The sequence below is a fragment of the Suricata suricatta genome, chromosome 7 (genome assembly GCF_006229205.1).
Source record: "Suricata suricatta isolate VVHF042 chromosome 7, meerkat_22Aug2017_6uvM2_HiC, whole genome shotgun sequence".
Taxonomy (NCBI): Eukaryota; Metazoa; Chordata; class Mammalia; order Carnivora; family Herpestidae; genus Suricata; species Suricata suricatta.
In genome coordinates, this window is record NC_043706.1 from 99,413,959 (window position 1) to 99,423,341 (window position 9,383).

Consider the following 9,383-nt stretch of genomic DNA (forward strand, 5'->3'; position numbering starts at 1 on the left):
CACCAAACTTCACAATCACAAAACAAATAATCCAGTGAAGAAATGGGCAGAAGACATGAACAGACACTTCTCCAAAGAGGACATCCAGATAGCCTACAGACACATAAAATGATGCTCAACATCACTCATCATCAGGGAAACACAAATCAAAACCACACTGAGATACCACCTCACGCCAGTCAGAGTGGCTAAAATGAACAAAGCAAGAGACTATAGATGTTGGAGAGGGTGTGGAGAGATGGGCACCCTCTTACACTGTTGGTGGCAATGTAAACTGGTGCAGCCGCTCTGGAAAACAGTGAGGAGATTCCTCAAAAAACTATCAATAGAACTCCCTTATGACCCAGCAATAGTATTGCTGGGGATTTACCCAAGGGATACAGAAATGCTGATGCACAAGAGCACATGTACCCCAATGTTCATAGCAGCAATGTCAACAATAGCCAAAACATGGAAGGAGCCTAAATGTCCATCACCTGACGAATGGGTCAAGAAGATGTATATATTCACGATGGAGTACTACATGGCAATGAGAGGGAATGACGTATGGCGTTTTGTAGGAAAGTGGATGGACCTTGAGGGTGTCATGCTGAACGAAGTAAGCCAGGCAGAGAAGGACAGAAACCATATGTTTGCACTCATAGGTCTAGCAGGAAAACAGGAGAGACCTAATGGAGAACCAGGGGGAGTGGAGGAGGGAGAGAGAGTTAGGGAGAGAGAGGGATGCAAAACTTGAGAGACTATTGAATGCTGAAAATTAACTGCAAGTTGAAGGGGAAGGGAGAGGGCGGAAAAGAGGTGGTGGTGATGGTGGAGGGCACTTAAAGGGAAGAGCACTGGATGTTATATGGAAAACAATTTGACAAAACATTATGAAAAAAATGAAGATAAAATTTCTAAATATGAAAAAAAAAAAGAAGAAAACAACAATGAGACTGATTAATGGAATGACCATTAGCTCTGGAGCTGTATCTGCCTCAGTTTTTGAGCAAGTCCTTGCATATGGCAACAGTTAAAACATGTTCATATTTTTGGCCAAAAGTCAGCATATCTTAGCCACCGAGCTAAATTTTTTTACCAGTATGGACAGTGTAGAATCTGGTTTTTATGTTTTTCAAGTATCAACAATTTTTCTGTGACTTCAGGAACAAAATGAAGAATCCGCTCAATGTTTTTAAAACTCTTATTTCTTGAAAATCTAAAGTTGAGTGACTAACAAGGATAGGATGTTCATTCATTCGTTTCTCCAGTTGCTTCACATCTGGTGTCCTTGTTATTCCACTTCAGTGAGATTCCTCCTCATCTAATTTTATTACAGTTCATATGGGGATGCTATAATTTATAAGTAGGTCCAATGAGATGCAGAAGCTGCCACTTTGTTGAGAAATAAGAACTGGAAATTCCTATCTTTTCTAATTTGTTGCACTCTGATAAACTTTGTCTATTCATATATATATGTATTCATATATATATATGTATGTATGTATATATATATGAATATATCTGGATATAGATAGAGAGAGATAAATTTAAAATGAAAGCACTAAGAAAAAACAATAAAAAAAACTGAAAACATCATGATTTTGCGTGGTTATTTACTGAATCAAAGAGCAATAGTTTTGGAGGAGTGAAATCAAATTTGAATCCTGGCTCTAGAAGTAATAAGCTGTGCATCTTTGAAGGTTACTTAATTTCTCTGGTTCTCTTTGCTTTTCTGGGAAAGTCAGTATAATAGTATCTATCTTACCAAGTACTTCTAGAAAATGAGGTAAACAGTATAGTTCCTGATCCATAGGACTACCAAAAAAAATCTTTGTTTCATTTTAGTTTCTTTAGTCTTCACCTTCCTAATATTATTAATATTATATGGCTTGAGATGATTCTCACCTATTTCTTTAAAAACCTGTGGGTTGTAAATTCTAAGGACTCCTTAATTTCACGATACATGATGAAAGACATGGACGTGGAGAGTCAGATTGGGAAAGGAGAGTTTGTTTACTGATTGAAGTATTTTATTGATCAATTACTTGTTCTGTGTATCCTATAAAGATTCTGTTTAACTGCTAATAACAGAGACTTGAATACTGTGCCTTAACCTAGGTTATTGTTATACAAAAGGTCCAGATTTAGAGATATCAGACCTAATACAAAAGTTCTTAAAAGTCATCAGAGACCTAGACTCCCTTCATTTTCTCTTCTGCTATGCTGAGCACATTGCTTCTGAAGTTGCTTAGTAGTTGCTTCCTTCTTCAACATTACAGAACTCTTCCTTCTAGAACTCTATCATATTTAGTGATACAGGCAGGAAAATTGGAAAATACAAGAGATTAATGCACTTTTCTAAAACACTGAACAATGACTTTCTTTCATGTCCCTAACTACAAAGCAGGGTGTATAGAATGGTTTTTGAGCTCAGTGCATTACCATGACCCCATTAATGTTCTGTTACTACAAAGGAAGAGGAACTAAGATAATAAATAGAAAACTAGTAGTTCCAGTAACACTGTTTCAACTCAAGTAATCTTTTCTTAATTTCCAGAAAGCAGAATAAGAACACAATACTATGGGAATGAAGTGCTAAGTAGCATGCCCTGCAGTGGAAGAATATCAAAGTTGGAGAGATACACTTAAAAAGGATAATGGCTGAGATAATGTTGTTTTGGATAAGAGTAACATAGGATTCAGGAATACATGTGAGAAACAGGTGGGATCAAACCAAATATGGGGCAAATCTGTAACTTTAAGTAGCAATGATAAAATTTCTAGGAGTAAAAAAAAAAACTCTCATGCTTAAGACTTTGTTTTTGTTAAGTTGAGCAAAAATCTCTAAATTACTATCAAGGAGATATTTTTTTTTCTTAAAAGTGTTTTACATCATTCTCTTATATTAGCATCTCCATGCCTCTTCCTTTACGATATCCTAAGTACCAACATGCCTCTAACCAAGCTGTAGATTCAAACACAAAGCCAAATAAAAGACAAGATGCTATTAGAAGAAAACTATGAGTATATAAAAAGCACTCAGAAAAGTAGATTAGAGTGGCAGAGGTTTGAATCAGTCTTATTACACAGAAAGTGCAAACCTCTTTTAGGAACATTTACTTCAGAGAAAAGACATTGAAGGTACATGAAAATTCAATGTTATGTCAATAAGAAAATATACCTTAAAAAATCAATTGGTGGCTTAATAAGCCATTGTAACAAAAAAATTTTTATTATGGTGCTGGCAGCCACATCGGCCTTGCTGGATGACACAGCCACAGTGAAGAAATGGCAGACATTAGCACAGCTCCTGCCATGAGAGGCAAAACTGGTATCTCCTTCTACTACTGTTGCTCATGTGAAAATAAGCCTGTTGTCATTAATTAGGCCTTACAGCACTGCAAATCAGACTGATATTCCCCACACAGTTACCCCATAAGAAAAAACATTTTCCTGCCCTGCATAAGAGATTTTAGATCAAACACTATAAATATTTGACAAAAGCCTCTTCTAATGAGCCTTGCAGACCCAAAACATAGATGTGAAAGGGTTAAAAACACAAGAATTGCATTCGAGTCTGGCCCAGAGAAAAGGAGCCTAATTTGGAGGTAAGAAATAGAAAACAAGGACAGAATATAGTCGCACCAAAGCAGACAGAGCAGAGATGCCTGCCTGGTGATCAAGAAAGAAAGGTGAGGCTCTCTCATCACTCTCTCATGCCGACACCATCCATCCTTCAGAAAACCCTGGACCTGCTGGAGCTGGACTCGGAATTAAGGTAGATAAGTTATGAACATTTTAACATGCTCAGTCAGAAGCTTTTTTTTTTTAATATTCCAGGGGGCACATGGTTAAGTATTCAGATTCAAACACTATAGCCCAAATGTCAGGTAGTAAAACTCCATCTGACTCAATACACACTCAAGTCTTAATGCCATGGTACTGTATGCCTTAAAGAGTGGAAAAGAGACTATTTTCCATTTCTAATAGTTATCAAGTAGTACTTTATGTTTTAAAGAAATAACAGAGAGCCATCTCATTTTCAGAAAACGAAAGATCATATATTTGCCAAATACAGCCCAAATGTCTCTTTTATCACTGTATATTTTGTCAATTATGACCCTGGCAGGTTTCATTCTATTTTTAAAGGACATATAAAAATGTGCTTCAATCATTTTCAGTTAATTATAACACTAACATGTTAAATAATGGCTTCAAACTTGATGCCAAATTATAGACAGGAAGGGGAAATGTGGTAGCACATGTTGAAATACTGAGTGTTAACAAGTACAGCTGTCCTGAGGATAACATCTGGAAATGGAAAGACTACTATAAGGGTGTTAACTTGTACAGAAACAATAAATTTTCCATCATTTTTTAAATATGAAGTTTTACTAGAGACATATTGTTTAAGCCATTGGAAAAGAAAATCAAAACTCATCACACAGAAGCTAAAAGCATTGACATGCCTTATATTTTAGATTCTTTCTTAACTCGGGGCTTTTGCATAGAATGTTTCCTCTCCCTGGACCACTTATTTCTTACCTCTGCTTTCCACCTCCTGTTTATCTTAAAGGTGATAAGTGGGATGTCCATTCTTTGCAAAACTACACCATCTATTTCGTCTTCATCCCATTATAATAGTGTTATCTGTTCATTCATATTAATTTATATGTCTTGCCTAATGTCTTGTATAGACCTTAAGAGTATTAGTACATTAGTTGTTAGTCTATCTTCATACCAACTCTAACACCAAGCAGCACTGAAGAAATCATTACTTAACAAATGAATAAAAACAGTGCATATCAGAGGAAGTTAAATATTTATTAAAAGTTATATAGCTAAATTCAAAGTCACTCTCCTTCCTACATCTTCATAATTATTTTCTGAGGAAGAAAGTCCCAAATTAGGATGTTATTTGGAAATAATTACCCCATGTCACACAATAAAATGCATTTAAGAGAAATTTAGTTCTAAAAATCAGAAGTTTTCTACATTTTTATTGTCTAATCCAGGATTAAAAATGTTTCCTTCTAGTCAATAATTTTCTTTTTCTTCAGGGGAAAATCCTTCCTAATCTTCCACAAAAGCCACCACCTCAGGATTTTTATGTACCCATGGCCTAGAAGATTTGCAAATGGAAGTTCTAGTGTGTTGGGTTTCTGTCTACTTTGCAGCAAACTCATGGGTAATACAGAGCAAATATTGTTCAGGCCTGGGGAATGTGACCTTCTGCCTCAGAACTTTCAAAGGACTTAATAAGAAAAGGTAATAAATAAAAGCACCTTTATAAGAACCGATAACATAGATTCCTATAGGTGGAAGAAAGTAAGAGAACAAACACTTGTATTGATTATGACCTGTGTCATAAGCACTGTGTTGAATAATTTATAAAATGTAGTAGTTAAGAATATGGGCTCTGGACGCAGACTGCCAAGGCTCAAATTTATCTTTGACATTTAGTAGATGTGTGACTTGGAAAAACTTCTGAATCACCATTATATTTACATACATGAGCCTCAGTGTTCTCATCTATAAAAAGGAGAGAGAGATAGCTCATACTTCATAGGATTTGAGGGAGTATTAATAATGCCGTGGTATGTAGGTAGAGTTTTAGAATAGTGTCTGGAACATAGAAAGTGCTTATATATGTGTTTGCTTTAGTTATTACCATTATTATTTGAACTCAGATTTGTATCTGTTTTCCTCCTAAAATTTCTACATGGGAAGTTTGGATTTCTCATCCAACGGACTAACTAAAATGGCAAACAGATATTTTCCTCTTAAGAAGTCAGGAAATCCAAAATTTTCATGAAAAACCTCTATCACTTTTTGCAAAACCAAGCTATTTGTGTGAGCACTCATTACTGACAAAAAAACTGGAGAAAAAAAGCAAGCCATCAAAATGAATCCAGAACAAGTAATTAGATAAATATGTAACACAGCACACTGCAAAGGAAGACATGAGACATCCTGCTCAGCTGAATTGTTAATGAGAAGACTTGGTTGGAACATCTGGGTGGCTCAGTCAATTAGGCACCTGACTCCTGATTTTGGCTCAGGTTGTGATCTCGCAGTATGTGAGTTTGAGCCCCACATAGGACTCTGGGCTAACAACGTGGAACCAGCCTTGGATTCTCAATCTTCCTCTCTCCCTCTGCTTTCCTCCACTTGCTTTCTCTCAAACATGCACACATGCACTCTCTCTTTCAAATAAATAAACGTTAAAAATATAAAACTACTAAAAAAAAAGCATGTGGGCATTTTTTGTCTTTTAGGTGTTTATCATGTATATATACCAATAGCACCAATAATTTTTTGAGTGAGATTTCTTATCCAAATTGAGTTTAGAAAAATATTTGTTAGAAAATGAAGGTGGAAATGATTGAGGAGATGAAATGTAATCAATCAATAGTCAAATAGGAGAATACGCAACCAGAGATGACTTTCGTAAAAACCGTGTCAAGCAAACATTTTCTGTCAACTCAATTTATCTATCAAAGTGTGGTGTACATTTGACAGTGATGAAAATAAGGATTAGTGTCTTGAATAAATCTACTTAAGCAGTTACAAAGACTATCAAGACAAAGAAGGCAGGTTCTAAAGCAATCAAGACAAAGTCACTATTGGTTGTTGACAAGAGTAATTGAAAAGGCTACTGCTTTCCTGATACTTAGAGCTAAATAAGTTTTATATCATCCTGATTCTCTTTTGACAACTGATATATCAGAACTGTCTACTTTGCCACTATCTGTGCCCAATTTTATAAAACATTCTGTATAGTGAGGAAGAATGCTCAAACACTTATGTAGTGTTTCCTAGTCCATGTCACCATTTTTAAAATTAGATAAATTATTTCTTGTTCTTGTAGGTTTAAAAAATGTTTATTTATTTTTGAGAGAGAGTTAGTGGGAAAGGGACATAGAGAGATGAAGACAGAGATTCCTAAACAGGCTTCACGCTGTTAGTGCAGAACCTGATGTGGGATTTGAACTCATGAACCATGAGATCATTGACCTGCATAGAAATCAACAGTTGGACACTTAACTGACTGGATTAACTAGGTACTCTTTGTTCTGGTAGTTCTGGTAGTTTTAAGGTGATCTGCACACCACTGAGATTAAAGTATATGATGTCAAATAAAAAACCAAACAAAATATTTATGGACTTTATGTTAAACAGATGACCATAGAAGGTTCTTAAAGGAAGATCTTTACTAATGTGGATGATCAGATTCTAGCCAACTGGCAGAAATCTTCTGGTTGACCAGTACACATTAATCTTTGCCATCTTTTGAAAATTAAGTTTTTAAAATGGTGTTATTCAGCATAGTCTCTTAAATGGAATTAGGAAAATTGGATGGCCACATGCAAAAGAATGAAACTGAATCTGTCTTATACCATATAAAACATTAACTCAAAATGGATTAAATACTTGAACATAAAACCTGAAACCATAACTCGTAGGAGGAAACATAGGGGGTAAAATCCTTGACATGAGTCTTGACAATAGTTTTTGGATTTGACATGAAAAACAAAGGAAGTAAGAGTGAAAATCAACAAGTGGGACCATATCAATCTAAAAAGCTTATGGACAGCAAAGAAAACAATCAATAAACTTAAAAGGCAACCTACCTAATGGGAAAAGATATTTGCAAACCATCTATCTGATAAGAGGTTACTCTCCATAATATATGAAGAATGCATACAATTCGATAGTAATAAAGACACAAACAAAAACAATCTATGTAAAAATAGGTAGAGGAAGAGGAAGTGTTATGACCACAGAGTAGTAGTAGGAGGACCTTAGGCTTGCCTCCTCCCTTGAACAGAGCTACCTAATATCAAATCATTCTGAACACCCAGGAAATGGATCTAAGGACTGAGAAAACAAACTGCACAACTAGAGAGAGAAAAGAGGCCATATTGTGGAATAGAGGAGGTTTGGTGATATGATTTGGGGGAGAAAAAATCATGGTGCTGCAAAGACTAAGGAGCCCTGATCATGGAGCAAGAGTGGAGAGAGAGAGAGATAAAGCAGCACGCAGGCAATTGCACAAGAGAAATACTTCCCCCAAACCATTGATTGGAAGAATGAGAAGGGCTGATTATCACAAGTTTTTATAAGCAGCAGAGCTTAAAGTCTGAAGTTTTAGAAGTCTCCATCATCACCAGGGTCAAGCTTGGTGGGCATAGGTGTGCTTCTGTGGAGAAGGAAGGTGGGGCCTGGGAGTAGAAAATGTGCTCTGAGGATCCCGTTGGTTGTTCTAGGAAAGGCAGTTCCCTTTCACAGAGTGGATTTGGGAGAGGCAGCATTGCTTCTCAGAAGACAAAGGGCTGGTGGGCACATCGCACTGCCCTGTTCATTACCACACGGGCAGAGGCAGCTGGTGAGGACAGCTAAACCAGGCGCTGGCTTTTTGCTGCACTTTACCTTAAGCCCTAAACCCCTGCACGTTCATGGGACTGCCCTTGTGGGACAGACTAGCACTGGTTGCAGTGTGGCGAGGCCCTCCCCTGTGCCCAGTCACTGAAATCTGGAGTTTAGAAACTTAGCCACACACCTGACATAAAAAACTGGAGAACTGTGCTGCCAGGTGGGCAGACAGCTCAGAAACAGACAAGGTGAAAGCAGGGATCAGACACAAGCCTGAGACACAAGAAGGGAGATTGTTCACTCTTCTGTAAGGGCTTCCTGAATAGCATTAGGCACAAACTCCCTTACTGGGGAAAGAGAGTAGGCTGACATCATTTTTCATACCTCCCATCAAAACAGACGGACTTCAGAGCAGCACAGCGCCCAGTGGAGGCTTGAACTGCTTACGCAGAGCCACACCCCCCATCAGTGCTGAAGGTGCTTTTTTAAATAGAGCAAGTGTGATTAAAAGCCAGAGCAGTAGGAAGCCCTTCCCACAGAGCCGCACCTCTGCACACACTAGGTCTATTGATTATAGATTGCTGCAAACCTTCAGCTATAGTGGAAGTAGACCAGGTAACGCTTTACCTAACATACATAAGACAAAGACCCAGATAAAATTCCAAGACAGAGGAGTTCATCCAAAAGAAACAAACAAACAAAAAAAAGAGGTCAATGTCTAGTGGCTAATCAAAATTGATATAAGTAATATATCTGAATCAGAACTTTAAAAAACAGTCATAAAGATACTAGATGGGCTTGAGAAAAGGACAGAAGAAATCATAGAGACTTTTACCAGAGATAAAAGACCTAAAAACTAGTCAGCCTGAAATTAAAACTGGAAAAAAAATGAATATCAAAAGTGACTGATACAGTGACCACAAGCATGGAAGAAGCTGAGGAATAAATCGGTGATACAGAATATAAAAGTATGGATTTGAGTTAAGATGGCAGAGCAGCATGGGGATCCTGAGGTTGTCTTGTCC